Source organism: Ahaetulla prasina, chromosome 2 (assembly GCF_028640845.1).
Source record: "Ahaetulla prasina isolate Xishuangbanna chromosome 2, ASM2864084v1, whole genome shotgun sequence".
Classification (NCBI taxonomy): domain Eukaryota; kingdom Metazoa; phylum Chordata; class Lepidosauria; order Squamata; family Colubridae; genus Ahaetulla; species Ahaetulla prasina.
The window spans coordinates 62530094-62549441 of record NC_080540.1 but is presented as its reverse complement, the minus strand read 5'-3'; the positions used below and the strand labels follow the sequence as shown (position 1 = coordinate 62549441).

The following is a 19348-nucleotide window of genomic DNA, read 5'->3' as shown; positions in this document are numbered from 1 at the left end:
CTCTCCGACCGGTCGCAGACGGTGTTGACAGGAGGGCAGAGGTCGACCGCGAGGCGCCTCACTTGTGGGGTGCCGCAGGGATCGATTCTCTCGCCCCTCCTGTTCAACATCTACATGAAGCTACTGGGTGAGGTCATTAGTGGTTTCGGGGTGAGTTACCATCTGTACGCTGACGATACGCAGCTGTACTTCTCCACCCCGGACCACCCCAATGAAGCTGTCGAAGTGCTATCCCGGTGTCTGGAAGCTGTACGGGTCTGGATGGGGAGAAACAGACTCAAGCTCAATCCCTCCAAGACGGAGTGGCTGTGGATGCCGGCACCCCGGTACAGTCAGCTGCAGCCGCGGCTGACTGTGGGGGGCGAGTTATTGGCCCCAATGGAAAGGGTGCGCAACCTGGGCGTCCTCTTGGATGGGCAGCTGTCGTTTGACGATCACTTGGCAGCCGTCTCCAAGAGGGCTTTTTACCAAGTACGCTTGGTTCGCCAGTTGCGCCCCTTCCTTGACCGGAATGCCTTATGCACGGTCACTCATGCTCTTGTCACTTCCCGTTTGGATTATTGCAATGATCTCTACATGGGGCTGCCCTTGAAGTGCACCCGGAGGCTGCAGCTAGTCCAGAATGCAGCTGCGCGGGTAATAGTGGGAGCAACCCGTTGCTCCCATGTAACACCAATCCTGCGCAGTTTGCACTGGCTTCCTGTGGTCTTTCGGGTGCGCGTTAAGATTTTGGTTACCACCTTTAAAGCGCTCCATGGCTTAGGGCCCGGGTACTTACGGGACCGCCTGCTGTTACCCTATGCCTCCCACCGACCCGTATGCTCTCACAGAGAGGGCCTTCTCAGGATGCCGTCAGCCAGACAATGTCGGCTGGCGGCCCCCAGGGGCAGGGCCTTCTCTGTGGGAGCTCCTACGCTTTGGAACGAACTTCCCCCTGGTTTACGTCAAGTGCCTGATCTTCGGACTTTTCGCCGTGAGCTGAAAACACATCTATTTATTCAAGCGGGACTGGCCTAATTAAATTTTAATCTGGGGTTATTTATATTTTTAGGGTTTTTTAAACTATTTTAAATGTTTTAAATTTTTTAAATTTTTGGCCATTTTGTAATATGTTTGTTTTAGCCTTGTTTTAATTTATATATTGCACTTTTTATTTGGCTGTACACCACCCTGAGTCCTTCGGGAGAAGGGCGGTATAAAAATCGAATAAATAAATAAATAAATAAATAAATAAATAAATAAATAACGCAATATGTGAGGATGCTTTCTATCATAGACCGGTAGAAGGAGGTCATCAGTCGTTGTTCCACCTTGTTTTTCCACAAAATCTTGGGGAAATTCAATCTTTAGTTGACCAAAGAGAGTACAAGGATTAGTAGCCAGCCAGGAACCCATACCCTATCCTGCTCTTTGCTTTGCAGCATTTATTTTTTCATGGGATAATGATCAAATGCTGCTTAAGCCATTCATCGGATTAGCTTCCTAACATCAGATGGATGGGGAAACCAGGGAAACTGGTTTCCCACCTTGAGAAATTACTCGTTCCAAGTTCCAGCAGAGCTCATTTCCTATTTAAACCAAATTACATTATTTGAAACTGAGTAATTATGTTATATACAATTACTTATTGTGACCACCTTCACATCACATGCTTTGGCTCTCTGATGCCATCTAATGGTTGCCCAGATTTTTCCAACCTAATGTGATAGTCCTATATATTGTATTGGCTCAACCCGAAAACAATTGAGATTTGCTTTTTCTTCCAGGGTCTGGAAACAATCATACAGATCAAGGGTCTCCAACCTTGGCAACTTTAAGACTTGTGGACTTCAACTCCCAGAATACCTGGGAGTTGAAGTCCACAAGTCTTAAAGTTGTCAAGGCTGGAGACCCCTGATACAAATGGATGCTCACAATGGCATCATAAAGCAGAACCGGTTCTGTAGATCTTTTTTTTTTACACGTTGTATCTCATTATAATCCCAGTTATTTTAACCCCAATTGGACCACTAGTTTGTTTGAAAACTTTGACAAAATAATCAGAATTGTCATGATGTATGATAATGAACAAAACAAGTTAGTTTTCCCCCCCCAAACATGGATTAGTTGTTTTTAGCTAGTACATGATGTAAATCTTTTATCTTTTATAATGGCAGATTCAGTCAGCTGTGCTGTTTGAATTCAGCTAGTATTTAAATTTAATGTAATTTTAAGTTACTGTTAGGAATCATAAGAAAATCAAATGGGCCTCTGGTGGCTCAACAGACTAAGCAGTCTGTTATTAACACAGCTGCTTGCAATTACTGCAAGTTCAAGTCCCACCAGGCCCAAGGTTGACTCAGCCTTCCATCCTTTATAAGGTAGGTAAAATGAGGACCCAGATTGTTGGGGGCAATAAAAGTTGACTTTGTATATAATATACAAATGGATGAAGACTATTGCTTAACACAATGTAAGCCGCCCTAAGTCTTCAGAGAAGGGCGGGATATAAATTCAAATTTTTTAAAAAATTGTAACTTTCTCTTTGTCAATGAATTGTTTTGCTAGCCAGTTAAACATGATCTTGCAACAGGTGTTATATTAAAACTAAATAAGTTATTTTATTTTAGATATTTTTATGATATCTCACTGTTCACAGATGGGCATATTTATCCCAAATTAAAACATTTGATATGTTAAATTTCAAACTAAATATCTTTTTTAAAATTAGCTAATTATCCTGAGATTTTGAGACAATTTAATATCATTCAAATGTTCCTATTCTGTGACATACAATATATGGAGTCTCCTTATCTTACTGAGATGACTACTATGTTAATCTTGTTATTTTATAATTCTTGGAATGGGTGGGAAACTTCCCTATCTCTGTTTTGGCAGATCCACCTGAATGAATGTGAACTACCTATTTAATTATAGCAAACAGCTACTGAGGATAGCAAATAAAAATCCGTTGAACAACATTTACCTGTTTTTCCACATTGGATATTATAATTATATTCTACATGTGTTATAATTAGCTTCTTTAAATCATAGAATATAAAACTCCAAATTCTTATGAATTCCCTTAATTACTTTTGTAATATTTTTATTTTACTGAAAACATATAATATGTTTTAGATAACTTTTTAAATAATAAGGCTATTTTCCTGCAAAGAGCCTGAGTGTATATCTATATTTTATTTATTTATTATTTATTTATTTATTTGTCACAATAGTATATATAAGTATAAGCATGAAATAACTATATGAATTGGATACAATCAAAGGGAACATTAGGACAGGAACGGTAGGCACGCTGGTGCTCTTATACACACCCCTTACTTACATCATCTATATCAAGCAGGAATAAGGGATCATGTAGGTGCTACAAAGTTTGATCCAAGATTTAATACAGGTATACTTTTACTTATGATCAGTCACTTAATGACATTCAAAATTATGATGGCCCTATCTGGGGGCTACTTATGACCCAGATTCAAGGTTCCAATGATTGGTTTCCCCTTGCAGTCACATGATCAAACTTCAGGCACTCAGCAACCAGGCCCAATTTATGTATGTTTGTAATGTCCCATGCATGCATACTAATACCTGGTATTTTCTTCTGGTTTTTGGCAAAACTGCACCCATAGCAAGCCATTGGTTCACTTAACGACAACAACGTTTGCAAACAAAGTCATAAAATCAGGTTTGTCACTGCAAACAAAGCCACTGCAAACAAAGTCATAAAATCAGGCTTGTCAATCCATTTTTATGACTGTCATGAATTATGACTGTGATGGGTAGGGTTAATTATGGTCATAAGTCAAGACCTACCTATACTGGCTTGCATTTTATTAATAACTTGAACGTATGACTAGAAAGAATACTTATCAGATTTGCAGACAAGTCAAAATATAATAGGAGGATAGTTAATATTCTATAAGATGTTACAAGGGATCTTACAGGTCTGAGAAATAGGTTAAAAGGTTGAAAGTAATACAGTGGAACTGTATAAATAAAACAATTAAATGCACGAGGATATACCTTGGGGTAGTAGCCTGATCACTAGATAAATACAAATTTGCAGTGACTGCTAAAAAGGCAAATGCAATTTTAAGAGGTAGCAATAAAGGCACAGTTAATCATCAGCAGAAAAAAGCCAGCTCTTTTCTGCATTAGTGGGATCCCACCCTGAGGATTGGTATTGGTCACTGTGCAACAAAGCTGTATGAGGAAAAATGGCAAGTACCATGTACTATGGTGCTTAAATGTTTATGAACCCTTGTGAATTTTCAATATTTCTGCACTGTCATGTGATCAAAATTGTAATCAAAGTGTAAATACAACCAGCATGTATGTAGGAGATGACCAGGCTGAGCCCAAGGGAGGGGTCAAATGCATAATTAGTCTTGAGTTCCTTCATTCCCACAAGACATCTGAGTCCAGGCCACCTTCAATTCCGCTGACTCTTAGCTATCATGTCTATGGAGATTCTCAGTCATCCAGGTCATGGTTGTCCCAAAGGTGCTTTTTCAAGAGGCAACTGGACTTTTTCTTGAAAAAGCACCTTTGGGTCTTAGCTATCACCAATGCGCTTTCATTATTACAGTTCAGATTCTTTTTTTTTATTTCTTTTTATTATTTTTTTTGACAGTATAAAGGATAAAATATATTTTGATATAAAACTTCCCGAAATAGTCTGCTCATCTCTCCCATTTTTCCCTTTTTAATCTTTTCACTTTTTAAATTCCCCTCCCTCTTTTTTTTGGGGGGGGCGGCAAATTTTTTTATTTTCCATAATAATTCCCACAATTTGACCAGTGTACAATACAATCACTTATCCAACAATCGATCCTATACTCAAATTATGCTCAATCAGGCCTGCTCGACCGCCACTCCCTTCCTTAATCCTTTCTACCCTTCTCATCCTTCTTCTACTTTCCCCACCATCCTTCTCCTCGCTTTCCTACTTCCCCTCCTCTTTCTCACTTCTCACTACCATCCTTTCTAACCCTCTATCTTCCCCTCCTTCTTCTCCTCCTATCCTTTCTTCTCCCTCCCTTCTTACCTACCTACCTACCTGCCTACCTACTTTCTTCCTTCTTTACACCTCTTTCCTTACCCTTTCCCTTCGGGAGTGGTTACCGAGCTCTCGGTAACTACAGTTCAGATTCTTGTAGAGAGCTTTACTCTGCAATAAAGCTATATATTCATTTAAACTTCCTGGACTCCTGATTTCCTGTGATTGACAGTTTATTCGTGTATTCATGATGGTTGCAGTGTTCTGGGGTCATGTGATTGCATTTGGGGCTTTTCCCGCTGGCTTCTGACCAAGCAAAATCAATAGGGGAAGCTGGATTTGCCTATAGATCGCATGATTTACCTAACAACTGCAGTGATTCATTTAACAACTATAGGGTGGGGGAAGATCATAAAATTGAGTGCAACTCATTTAACAACTGCCTTGTTTAGCAATAGAAATTCTGGTCTCAATTGTGGTTGTAAGTTGAGGATTACCTGTGTGTTTTTGATTCATTTGTTACTAGATAAGAGTTTTAGGATTTGTGTGGAGAACAGATGGCGTTTTAGATCCTATTTATGCAGAAATATTGAAATAAAAAAAAAGTTTCACAAACCTTTAAGTACAATTGGATGTTTAGCCTTTGAATAGGAGACCAAGAGGGACTATAACCACCTAAAAATGTAGCCCATGGAAGAATGCATGACCTGTTTTTATTCTCCCAGAACCTGATTTAAGGTTAGGATAAAAATTCTGCACTCAAAGCAATAACCTAGAGAGGTAGAAATTTGGACGTATTCCAGATAATTAATTTGGATTCCTGCACTGAGAAGGGTGTAGGAAAGGATGGCCTAAATTTTCTCTTCCAACTTTGTGATTCTTTGATAAGGGAAATTATACCTGCGGTATATTGTGCAATTAGCGCAAATGTACTTGCAGAACTGGGTTTCAGTTTCCCACACATAGAATTGTGTATTTATTTCTACATAACATCTCTGAAACTACTAATGAATTTCTAACGCAAAAGTTACATTCTCCTGTATGCTGCTTAGAGAGTCCAAAGCAATGGGTTGTTAACTTCAGCTGATTGGCCAGAGACTGAGTTGAATTTGTTTAAACACGCCTCCTCTTCCTGCTTAGCTCCAGTTTATTAACTCAGTCAGCCATAGAGAGACTACCTCCTTTAGCTCCATTGCTTTGACTTTTCAATCAGCGTATTTGGACCTTAAATTAAAAGAAAAAAATTCTCAAACCTCTCCAAAAAAAGAAAAACAAAAAAACCCATTTTCTTTATTATTCCTTGCTGCTGGGAGCCTGAAACAAGGCGAAAGAGAGTGCCACTCAGCTGAGCTGCTAGAGCAATGGCGGACATATTTTTTTGGTCATTTTGCCGAATCCAAGCCTCGCAGGATCGTCCGGACTGCCTGGGACATTGCTGGACCTTCAAAATCGTGAGTTGCAGCCAGCGGAGTGCAGGAGAAGCCGTGGTGTCGGCTTTGCGCTTGCAAGGGTGGAGAAAGATCCGTGTTGTCGGATGCAAGCTCCCCCTGCCAATGCTGCGGTGACTAGGTGCCTGAGAAGCAGTGGTGTCTGCTTCGCGCCATAAATTTGGGGACCCCCCCCTTGCACCCCTCCACGCAGCTTAAAGGCACTTTTCAAGCCGTGGTATCGGCTTGGTGTTAATCAGCCCTTTTCCTCTCATCTCATTCCAGGATTCTTGAATCGGGCCTATAGTGACTTGAAAATTTATTTGAGGCTTCCACTGACTCCAGGCCTCTATTCCAAAATGGCGGACCGCAGCAGGTCTTCTTTCCAGGCTTCTTCTTCACCCTCCCAGGGACACCATTCCAATGTGGCCCCAGCCCCTCATAGAAGCAGATCCAAATCTAGGGTACCCTCTACCAGATCCAAATCTTCTGCCTCTCATCATACCCCTGCTGCTGCAGAAAGGGATGCCTTAAGAAGGCAGCGTGCCCTGGATAGGCAATTTGATAAGGCCAAACAAAAATTAGCAGAGGATTGCAGGGAAGATCCTGTCCCCCCAGTGGGCATCAGAAACTCTACCTCCCCTCAGCAGACTGAGGCTTCTCATCAGCCCCTGTTAAACCAACCTGGATGGTCCCCCACTCTCCCAAGTGGTTCAGGAGAAAACCAGGAGACAGTCACTTCAGTATTTGGGGACACTTCCAGACCCATGCCAGAACCACTTCATCAGGCACCTTCTGCCACCTTTACCCCCACAGCAGCAGGGACCCTTCAGAGAGAGGACAGCAATCCTAGTATTCCTCAGGACATATGCCATCTTATTATTCAAACTATTTCTCAAGGCATTGATTCAGCCTTTATTCAGAGAGATTTTCCAGCCCCTTTTCCATCTGGATCTTCAGGCCAGAGATCCCACTCTGAAAGCCATCACACCAGACAACGCGTTCAACGCACATGTTCTCCCACCCCTTCCCACCACAGTGAGGATTCCTTTTTGGGGGAAAAGAAGACATGGCAGATTTTAACTTATCAGAGGATGAGGAATCTGCCCCAGACAAGCCTGCCCCCACTGGGCTTTTTCACCATGAACTTTTTTATACCTTATTACACAAGGCCAAAATCACAGCCAACATGGGGGTTGCTTCATGCCAATTGGAAGGTGTTTCAGATACATCTGACCCCACCAAATTCCTTTTCACTGAACCAGTTTCAGAGCAACGGGTAATTCCATCACTTAAGCTCTTCTTAGACATCATTCAACGTCAATGGAGTCACCCAGGTACCATTCCCACCCCTAGTGGTTCAGACAAGAAAATGTACACAACAGATCAGGAGCTCGAGGACCTTCTTAAGGTTCCAACCATAGATACCCCCGTAAGCCACCTTGGCCTCCTCCTCCTCCAATATAATTCCTTCAGATGCAGCAGAGGAACTTCGAACCGAGGATCGCAGGGCGGAACTCTCCACCCGTAAGACCCACCAAGCGGCTGCATGGGCCATTAGATCAGCCACAGCAGCCTCATTCTTCGCAAGGACCTCTTTACTCTGGCTTAGGCAAATGCAAGCAAGGATTCCTCAAGAGATTTCCAGATTGCATCAGGACATAAATAAATTGGTAGCAGCTGCTGAATTCACTGCTGATGCCACCCTTAATTCGGCAAAATTTGCATCTCGAGCCCTTGCCTCCAGCATCACTTCCAGAAGATTGCTTTGGCTCAGACAATGGCAAGCTGACATGAAAACCAAGTGGCGGTTGGCAGCTGCCCCATTCAAGGGCGGTTCCCTCTTTGGGGAGGCCCTAGACCCAATTTTAGTCGAAGGGAAGGACAAGCGGAAGGTCCTCCCTTATATGTCCAGAAGATTCAACAGACGGGCTCCTCTCCTGTATCGCAGGCAGCCCTTTCGTTCCCAGGATCCCAGGTTTCAATCCCCGGCTTACCAACGATCCTTCCAGTCGCCCCCCGATCGAGCACCTGACAGACAGTCTTTCCGAGACAGGTCCAGACAACCACAGGCCAGACGCCCCTTCCGTGGATCCAGTTTCCAGCCTTATCGCAGAAACAAATGATTATACCGATCAGGATCCCATCGGCGGTCGCCTTGCCAAATTCGCTTCCATTTGGCACAACACGACCACCGACGCCTGAGTGTTCCAGACACTCACACTAGGCCTAACTCTCTAATTCAACTCCGAACCCCCAAGGAGGTTCATCCAGTGCTCCATTCCCAAGGAGTCCACCAAAAGGGCTCAAATGGAAGCAGAGATTCAGCACCTGCTGTCCATCAGAGCCATAGATCCGGTACCCCTACCTCATCAGGGGACCGGCTTCTATTCCATTCTATTCTTAGTAGAGAAGAAATCAGGAGGAAGCAGAGCCATCCTGGACCTAAAACAACTAAATTTGCACATCAAGTATTGCAGATTCAAGATGCACTCCCTCAGTTCAATTTTGGGAAGCATCAGAAAGGGAGATTATCTATCCAATGTGGAGTGGTGGATAGGCTCATCAGATTCGCAAACCAACTCCGACGAGGCCAGTAAGGGACTATGACCGGGATGCCCTATGCACGGTCACTCACGCCCTCGTGACGTCTCGTCTGGATTACTGCAATGCTCTCTACATGGGGCTTCCCTTGAAGGGCATCCGGAGGCTTCAGTTAGTTCAGAATGCGGCTGCGCGGGTGATAGAGGGAGCCCCTCGTGGCACCCATGTGACACCTCTCCTGCGCAGACTGCACTGGCTACCTGTGGCCTTCCGGGTGCGCTTCAAGATGTTGGTAACTATCTTTAAAGCGCTCCATGGCATAGGGCCGGGCTATTTACGGGACCGCCTGCTGCTACCGAATACCTCTCACCGACCCGTGCGCTCTCAGAGAGAGGGACTCCTCAGGGTGCCGTCGGCTAGGCAGTGCCGTCTGGCGACACCCAGGGGAAGGGCCTTCTCGGTGGAGGCTCCCACCTTCTGGAACGAACTCCCCCCAGGACTTCGTCAACTTCCGGACCTCCGAACCTTCCGCCGCGAGCTTAAAACACATCTATTCATTTGCGCAGGACTGGACTAGATTTTTAGATTTTTAAATTTAGATTTTAATGGGTTTTATTATATATATATTGTTCTTTTAATTATTTGGCTACATCAAATAAGTTTTTTAATGGATATTTTACTCTGTATTTATATGTATTTTTACTTGCCTGTGAATCGCCCTGAGTCCCTAGGGAGATAGGGCGGTATACAAATTTGAATAAATAAATAAATAAATAAATAAATAAATAACATCCATCGACCTCAAAGAGGCCTATTTACATGTGCCCATCAGGCCAGCCCACAGACACTTTCTCAGGTTCAGCTATGCAGGGGCCCATTTTCAATACAGGGCTCTTCCCTTCGGCTTCTCATCTGCTCCTCGCACCTTCACCAAGATTCTGGATGCAGTGGCGGCCCACCTACGGTCAATTCCCATCCGAATACAGTGTTACCTGGACGATATATTAATCCAGTCGTTTTCCTTCCAACAGGCGCTACTGGACTAACAGGTAACGATTCAAACCCTACAGGGTCACGGATTCTCTGTGAACAGAGAAAAGAGCCATCTGGTGCCATCACTCGACATAGTCCATCTGGGGGCGAGAATCAACACCAGATCTTGCCAGGTGTTCCTCTCTCGAGACCGTTTCAACAACATCAGAGATATGATAAAGAAGGTAAGGGCACTCAGACGGGTCCCACTATCGTTGCTATCCCAGTTACTGGGAAAGATGGTGTCTTGTCTTGCAATCGTTCCCTGGGCACGCCTCCACTCACGACCCTTACAATGGTTACTTCTGCCAAACCAAAGGGCAGGCACCAGTCATACAGAAACCAGGATCCTCCTGCCCCCAAAGGTCAGGAAATCCCTGCAGTGGTGGATGTCCCCAGACCTAGCAAAAGGCTGCTCGTTTCTGGAACATCACCGCCTCGTCCTTACCACGGATGCAAGTCTCTACGGCTGGGGTGCTCATCTCCTAGATCAGATGACCCAGGCTCACTGGACTCCCAACGACCTCAAAAACGACATAAATTGGTTGGAACTGAGGGAAGCCCATCTGGCTCTAAGACACTTCCAAGCACAGTTAGCGGGCCATCATGTGTTGTTATTGACGGACAACATAACCACAAAGGTTCATGTAAACCGTCAGGGGGGAACCCGCTCTCGCCTCCTGATGAACGAGGCAGCAGCGATGGACCTGTGGGCAGAAAGGCATCTTCTATCACTACAGGTAGCACACATATCCGGAGTCGCCAACACACAAGCGGATTGGCTGAGCAGGACCACCATCGGCCAATCAGAGTGGCAACTAAATCCGGATCTGTTTCTTTCCATCACGAACAAATTTGGCCTGCCCATAATAGATCTTTTTGCCAGCCTGACCAACAACCAACTGCCCAGATTCTTCTCCAGGTTCCACACCCCAGGAGCAGAAGGAACAGATGCCCTACGATGTCAGTGGCCCCGGGGTCTTCTTTACGCCTTTCCTCTGACCCCCTCTTCTGCCAAAGGTCATTCAGAAGATCTTGGAACAGAAGGTGGAGGTCCTCCTCATAGCCCCTTACTGGCCTCGTCGGAGTTGGTTTGCGGATCTGATGAGCCTATCCATCACTCCACATTGGCGAATTCCACCAGATCAGATTTCACTACGCCAAGGAGCCATTCTTCATCCAGAGCCTCAATGTTATCAACTAGCCGCCTGGCACTTGACCGGGAGATCCTAAGGAAGGAAAAGCATTCCGCGGGGGTCATCTCCACCCTCCTGGCTTCTAGACGCCCATCCACAATGCGCATTTATGAGGCCACGTGGTCATCCTTCCACCGCTGGTGTCTTAGACATCAAATAGTCCCCACTTCTGCTTCTATTCAGCAGATCCTGCAATTCCTCCAGGACGGATTGGACAAAGGCTTGGCCACCAACACTATCCGTCGGCAGGTTGCAGCTCTTGCCACTGTCCTTTTCTGTGACGGGATCTCCACACTTTCTCAACATCCCAGTATCCGCCGTTTCTTGCGTCCCCCTCCGGTCCACAGGTATCCAACCTGGGATCTAACCCTGGTTCTTCAGATGCTTACTTCATCCCCTTTCGAACCCTTGAGCTCCTCCAGCCTCAAGCTCTTAACCTTTAAAGTAGCTTTTCTCATAGCCATAACCTCCGCCCGCAGGATCTCCAAAATGGCTGCTCTGTCAGTCAGGAAGGACTTATGCATTTTTCACCCTAACAGAGTCATTCTCCGTTTAGACCCTATATTCCTTCCAAAAATAAACACGTGGTTCCATAGGTCTCAGGAGGTCATCTTGCCGGACTTCTGCTCTCATCCCAAACATTCTTCAGAGCGTCGATGGCACACGCTGGATGTACGCAGGGCCTTACGTATCTATCTCGACAGAACAGCTCCGTTTAGGAAGACAGAATCCTTGTTTGTTTCATTTCAACCAAGGGTTCTGGGCACCAAAGTATCTCCATCCACCATAGGCAGGTGGATAAAAGCCTGTATTTCCATGGCCTACGACCAGCAGAAACACCATCTTCCAGGCCGCATCACGGCTCATTCCACTTGCAGTGCAGCCACCACAGCCGCCTGGGCCACTCAAGCCTCTATCTTGGACATCTGCAGAGCGGCCACGTGGGCCTCTCCCTCACCCTTTATCAAAAACTACAAGATGGACCAATTTGCCTCAGTCGAGGCCTCATTCTGCCTGCAGTGAGTTCTTCCTGCCGCTGACAGTTTGGATTCCTCTGTTCCCCACCCTAGGGATATTTAACTTGGGTATATCCCATTGCTTTGGACTCTCTAAGCAGCGTACAGGAGAAGGAACATTGGCTTACCTGAAGGTTCCTTCTATGTACGCTGTGTGAGAGTCCAACCCCGCCCTATGTTCCTTTATTGTTTTCTTTGTTCTATGCAGGGGTCTGGAGGTTCTTGGTCCGTTTCCAGTTCCCAATTGAGTTCGTCTTCTCAAGTACCGGTTCTTCGTTAATAAACTGGAGCTAAGCAGGAAGAGGAGGCGTGTTTAAACAAATTCAACTCAGTCTCTGACCAATCAGCTGAAGTTAACAACCCATTGCTTTGGACTCTCACGCAGCGTACATAGAAGGAACCTTCAGGTAAGCCAATGTTCCTTTCAAATACAGTTCAAATATTGGAAAAAACAAGTACAGTCCTTGACTTACAAGGACAATTGAGCCAAACAGTTCTATTGAGACATTTGTTAAGTATGTTTTGCTCCTTTTACGACCTTTCATGCCACATGTTAATCGAATCACTGAAGTTGTTAAGTTAATAACATTGTTGTTAAGTGAATTTGGCTTTCCCTTAACTTTGCTTGTCAGAAGGTCGCAAAAGGTGATCACATGATCCTAGGTCACTGCAACCGCCATAGATATAAGTCAGTTGCCAAGCATCTGAATTGATCATGTGACCATGTGGATGCTGCGATGGTTGTGTGAAAAATGGTCATAAGTCACTTTTTTCAATGTTGCAACTTCAAATGATCATTAAATGAACTGCTGTAAGTCAAGGACTCTCTGTACAAGAGGTGTGTGTGGTATGTATCTGAAGACCGGGTTGAGACCGTAACAGTTCATAGATTTCTTAGGGGAACACTCTGCACCATGTAGATCAATGAGTGAAGCTTGATAAAGGAAATTTATTTTGTTCATAGGAGACTACGATCTTACTGATAATGCTGATCAACCATTTCTGACAGCCACCACTGCTAGCCATACTGGTTAGGAATATTGGGTGTTGTAGTTCGACAACTGATGTGACAAGATTGCCTACCTTTAGCCATGCCTGCATGTGTGTTACAGAATTATAAAGAGAAAAACCAATGCATCAAGCTTATACTGTTGTAAGAGGAGAACCATGTTAATTTATGATGGCAAACAAATTCGAAGTTGTTTGGTAGCACCTTTTCTAACACATTTTATTAAAAGGCAATTCTATCAGCAGGCATACAGCTCACAAAAGCTTATGACTTTTAATAAGGCACAAATAGAAATGGCGCTAGCAGACTCCCAATTTTAAGTTTATGATAACGTAGCCTCAATGCAGCAAGGTACCAGTCACAAACCTGGAACAAAGTCATAGAGACTATGGCTTTTAGGCTACTAGTTGAAAGTGTTGTTTTAAAAGGAAATGGCTCTCAGTTAACATTTGTTATGAAACTTGCATTGTAGAGTGCTATTTATACCCTTAATTGTGCTTATGAGCTTTCAGTTACAAATTCTGTGCTGTGCGAGTAAAACATTTGACTAGATCGACCTTTGCTTTGTGCCAACTTGGCTCTTATGATAATGTGAGCTCATAAAGTGGCATGGATGTTATCCAAAACATTCCCACTCTTTGGAGAGTAAAACGACCAGCATGTTTGCTAGGATTAACAGATCGGAGTAGCAAAAGTATGGATGATGCCTATGTGACAATGAAGAAACAAAGAATGTTTGCTATAATCTAGCAGTGCTGGGTCTTGCAGCTCAGTTCTGTCAGCTGTAATATTTGCAACGTGAAGGGAAAAAGTGGTTTACTGGGTCAAAACCTCACATGGGATCTATAAGAACAGTTGTAAGCAGTAGAAACTTGTTTCTTTTGCTGAAATTAGTGCATTCATTTACAGACTCCTTCCAAGTAGAATTCAAAGTTCTGGTATTGATTTTTAAGGCTCTGAATGATTGAGGACCAAGATATTAAAGGGTTGTTTTTTCTTGTGTAAACCTGTACATTTATTGACATTATTTTTTTCAATGTATTGCTTTATTCCTCTAAAGAAAGAAGTGAAAAGAATTAAAATATACTAATGGATAAACATACTTAAAAAACAACACACTACCAATGTTTAAAACTTAACCACATGGTAAAAATGGGTCAATTTCTCAGTTGAATCACTATAAAAAATTCATAGGTAAAGGGTATCATATCACATAGCATCAAGCCAGCATTTAAACTGGGTGTAATAAGAGTCTTTGCACTTTTATCTATGCTCAGTGTTTTTGATGAATGAATTCAAGATTTTAACTATATGTATAATTTTACACTTTTTCTTTCTAACACCATATGAATATTCATAAGAATATTTCAGAAATATGTCACAAATATAGAATAAACCAAATTATATATGCCAATATCGCCTTATTAGATTAAGTTTCTAACAAGCTGAAATTGTCATTTAGTATTTTATAAATATCCTTTAGTTGATAAGCACCAACTAAACTTACAAAATGTTCTGTTTAATTATTTTCATCTAAAAGAAAGCCAGTTTGATCTAGTGGTTAAGGCACCAGGCTACAAAGCAGGGGACCATGAGTTCAAGTCCTACCTTAGCCATGAAAGCCAGCTGTGTAACTTTGGGCCAGTCACTCTTTCAGCTCAAATCACCTCATAGGGCTGTTGTTGTGGGTAAAACAGGAGAGGAAGGTTTGTTGGACAGCTTCACTACCTTATTTGTAAAAATAATAAAACGTGGGATACAAATTAAATAAATAAAGAAAAAAATACAATTAGCTTTATTTAAAATTCTATTTATTGATTTGTTAAAAGAGAATATCTCAACTCTATACCAAATTTCTTGCAGAAATTCATTTTACCTTAATACTCCTCAATTGTCTTCAAAATATGGAGTTAGTTTAGTATAACTGAAAACACTTTCCAGTGTAATATAAGTTTTTAGTCATAAGATATTTTAGCTGAATATTGCCTTTCAGCAATTTTAGGCAACCTAAAAAATCCTTCTTGAAGCACCTTGCGTGTCATTATCCCCCCCTCAAGAAAACCCACTCCACTCTTACCCAATTTTGGGTAGTTTACCTGGTTTACCTAGTTTTGGGAAGCATTGCTTAGAGGATGGGTAGGATTTAAATATTTTAATAAAGTAATAAAAGACATAAAGCCAGAGTCAAGAGAACTGCAAGTTGAGCAAGAGAGCATGAGTGAAAAGATTATGAAGGATACGAAAGAAATGTCAGAAACAGTTAGACCTTGAGGAAAGGGATAGGGAAGCTTCATATATGTTAATAAAGCATAGGGAAAAGATAGTAAACTTGGTGCCGTCTAGGTAGGTACAGAGGGCACCAAGTTACATATTTTTTCTCTATGCTTCCCTATAAAACATCTGACTCTAGGCATATCTGGAGTCAGATGTTTTAAAGGGGCTAGTTTTGTCCAACATATCAGTGCTATTTTATCTGTGTTCTATAACAATGACTAACTTTTCTGGTTTTATATATCACAACACACCATAAATTGACAATCTCGGTTGACAATGCATAAATAATAATAATAACAATATTTTTTTAATTTTTATACCGCCCTTCTCCCGAAGGACTCAGGGCGGTGAACAGGCAAATAAAATAATACAATATATTACAATAAAACACATTTTAAAAAACTTATTCAAAATAGCCTAAATTTAAAATACCATACAAAATATAAAAAATAAACCCCAATAAAATCCATATTTAAAAACCCTATTTAAGCCAGTCCTGCTCGAAAGAATAGATATGTCTTCAGCTCGTGGCGAAAGGTCCGGAGGTCAGGAAGTTGTCGAAGTCCTGGGGGAAGCTCGTTCCAGAGGGTAGGTGCGCCCACAGAGAAGGCTCTCCCCCTGGGGGTTGCCAGCCTACACTGTTTGGCTGACGGCACCCTGAGAAGACCCTCTCTATGGGAGCGTACCGGCCGGTGGGAGGCATGTGGTAACAGAAGGCGGTCCCGAAGATATCCCGGTCCTATGCCATGGAGCGCTCTAAAGATGGTAACCAACACCTTGAAGTGCACTCGGAAAACCACAGGTAGCCAGTGCAGCCTGCGCAGGATTGGTGTTATATGGGAGCCATGAATGGCTCCCTCTATCACCTGCGCAGCCGCATTCTGAACCAACTGTAGTCTCCGGGTGCACCTCAAGGGGAGCCCCATGTAGAGAGCATTGCAGTAGTCCAGGCGAGAAGTGACGAGGGCGTGAGTGACCGTGCATAAGGCATCCCGGTCTAGCACTAAACAGAAATGTAATTGCTTCAGAAATGATTAAAAAAGAAGTGCTTTGGATCTTGAATGAGCATAACACCTTTCTGTAGCTCATTAAAATATGAGTGTCTTTTTTCAGGTTTTTTGTGCAAGTGTGAAAATGATGTTGCTGTTCGAGAGCATCCAGAAGGAAGGACAAATGATGAAAATGGCCTTGCAGTGAGGCAACACAAGCTCTGCTTCTTCTGTGCAAGCTGTCCCTGTTATAAACAAGCAGGCATGGAAGAGGTAGAGGTTGCATTGCGATGATGTGATGTGATGTTCAACTTTTTGATAAAAGCGCTCAATCCTCAGGATGCCTTTGCTACTGCTGTAATGAAGTAAGTTATTAAAGCAGTATATGTTTAATGCAATTCTTAAAAATCGCAGCATATTTCTCAGACTCTCATGGAAGCCGGAAAAAAAGATTTGTGTGATTTAATAAATCATACAAAGGTGCTATGTTTGAGCAAAGTCCAAAGCAATTCTTTTGAAGCTGTGCTTTAGTGTAATGTATTTAGTTTGTAGATTAATGCAGTGGTATGAACACAGCTGGCTTATTTATGTGACATAGTAAGGCAGATTCAGCATTAATCATTATTAAGGGCCCCACCTAGACATGTTTTGACAATTTACTATTTCACTTCGTAACCTAGTAAACTTTGTTGCGCTTAGTAAGTCAATTATTCCTTTTTATTTGTTTTTATTTACTTGAATTATTGAAACAAACAAATCATGTTAGTTCAGTGAGGCAACATGCACGCAAAACTAATTCACTCCCACACCTCTTTGTTTTGAAAATAGCTCCTTGTGTACCTGGGGATGGAAATAGCAGTGAAAAACCGACAGAGGAAATACTGTACAAGACCCACTCTGGTTTGTGATTGTATTGCTTTTTTTTTTCCCTGAAAAAATTAATTCCTAAATCATAATTTAGCCAACAGTCTAAGTGTAGTTGGCTTGCTATACTACAGTGAACTAGCCTTCAATAAATCATGGTTATAAACTGTGATTAAGCTCTTTTAGCACAATTTAACTTATAGTTTAGATGGGTCCAATGGATTCAGAAAACCTGCTAAGCCAAAATGAAGTTTGCCTTTGATTTAGTATGATACACGTAGTCCTTGACTAGCCTAAAGGATGTCTTACAAATACAGTTAGTCCCTGACATCAGGATTGTAATCCATATGGAAAAAAGGGTTGGCAAGGAAATTATTTTTAGGAAGGACTGTGATTGAGAGAGGATGCTTATGTTTAAAGACCAGCTATTGTGATTTGAAAATACTTGAGCAATTGTAATTGGGATTTTATCATTGTTACAAAATTATATATATTTAAATAGGTGTGTTTACAACGACATACTTAACCATTGTTACCTTAATGGATTCAAAGGATGTGTACTATGTAATTACACATTAGCAGAGCCCATAATCTGGGCAGATACTCCATATTCAATGTGTTCATGTCAACAGAGCCAGTGTTTAATTTTTTAAGTAACTGGTCTGAATATTGAATATGAAAAAACAGATTAATTTTAAAACAATTAATGTGATAAATAGTACCAAGTGACTATATTTGTATGACAGTAATAAATTAAATAATTTTAGCCTAGCACGCTGTGTGAGTGCAGTTCTTGGGTCAATTAATGCATCATGTGAATCCAGGAAATTGGGCTGAGTAACAATCTAATAAACTAGAGGAACCTTGCACAAATGAAGCCTTTTTTGTTCAGTGGGACTTACTCCCCATGAACAAAGCAGAATTGGACTCTAGCCCAACTAATTTAAATGATGTTCTGTAACCAGTTATCTCTGCCCTTGTACGGTTGTTTCCTCAACATTTAAGTTTGACCTTGGTTTTAATAATGTTGCTCTTGTTGATTTGAACTCAGCCTCCGAGTTCAAGATAATTTTAAATACTGTTTTGTTTGACATGTCTCCTCTTGGTATCATTGATGAAAATACAGGACACATTTTGTGGCAAAGAGAACGAAGGACTAAAGAACTATCTGCAAACTGATCCGCACTTACACTGGAATAAATCTCAGGTGTTCCTTTATTTGTTTTTTTAATTTATTTTTTATATTGTAAGAAATCCTAGATCTAGCTAAATGAACAGCTAAATGAGCCTCGATTTCTTGCTGCAACCATTTCACAAGATCTATGTCTCTTTGGCATTTCCAAAGGTGTGAAATAAAAGTTTTCCCACTCGTTCCGTGGAGTAATGATATCCAATTTTGCTTTAGATTTCCCGTCTTCCTCAGGTAAAGCTATTGGCTGCCCGCTTTTCCAGCCCTAGCCATTCAACGTGATGCTTTCTCCCTACCTCCTTTCATGGGGGAAAAAAAACCAGTATCTGTAGAACTTAAATTTCTTGTAGCGGCCGAGGCCTTTCCATTTAGTCCTCTGTGAGCTTTTACCCTTTCTTTTTTTTTACTACCCGGAAACAGCGCCAGCAGCGCATTCCCAGGGTACGGGCAACCACGGCTTGCCAGTCTCCAACCAAGAGCTTCAGCGGTTCCTTGTGCGCATGTCTCCTTGTCGCGCGTTCCTAGTTCGCGCCTGCGTAGAGCGCCTGGCTGGCCGTCAGCCTTTTTTTTTGGTCAGGCCCATTGCAAGGCAGCTCCACCCCTCTCATTCCCTTTTCCCCTCCCCGGCAGCGAGGCGGCAGCGGCGGCGCCTGCTACACCGGGTAGGTTTCCAGTCAGTATGGCCGCTCCTGCTGCTGCTGGGAAGGTAAGAGCGCGCGGGCGAGCGGGCGGAGGGCGCTGAGGTTCATGCGTCCCGCTGTCCTTTCGCCTCGATCGAACCGAGAAACCCCGCGAGGGACGTTCGAGTT

The 19348-nt window shown here is 42.7% G+C and overlaps 1 protein-coding gene and 1 long non-coding RNA gene across 23 annotated transcripts in view; both read left to right on the top strand.

Annotated features, from left to right (window-relative positions):
- Positions 1 to 12358: 12358 nt before the first annotated feature.
- Positions 12359 to 18559, top strand: LOC131192060 (uncharacterized). Its single transcript, XR_009153641.1, has 3 exons — positions 12359 to 12621; positions 17315 to 17386; positions 18477 to 18559. It is a non-coding gene; the product is annotated as an uncharacterized LOC131192060 (long non-coding RNA).
- Positions 18560 to 19090: 531 nt separating this feature from the next.
- SLMAP (sarcolemma associated protein) overlaps positions 19091 to 19348 on the top strand; it is a 90927-nt gene continuing 90669 nt past the window's right edge. For all 22 annotated transcript variants that reach the window (XM_058166837.1, XM_058166836.1, XM_058166842.1 and 19 more), the window contains exon 1: positions 19091 to 19245. The gene's annotated coding sequence lies outside the window, so the exon portion shown is untranslated. The remainder of the gene's footprint in view (positions 19246 to 19348) is intronic.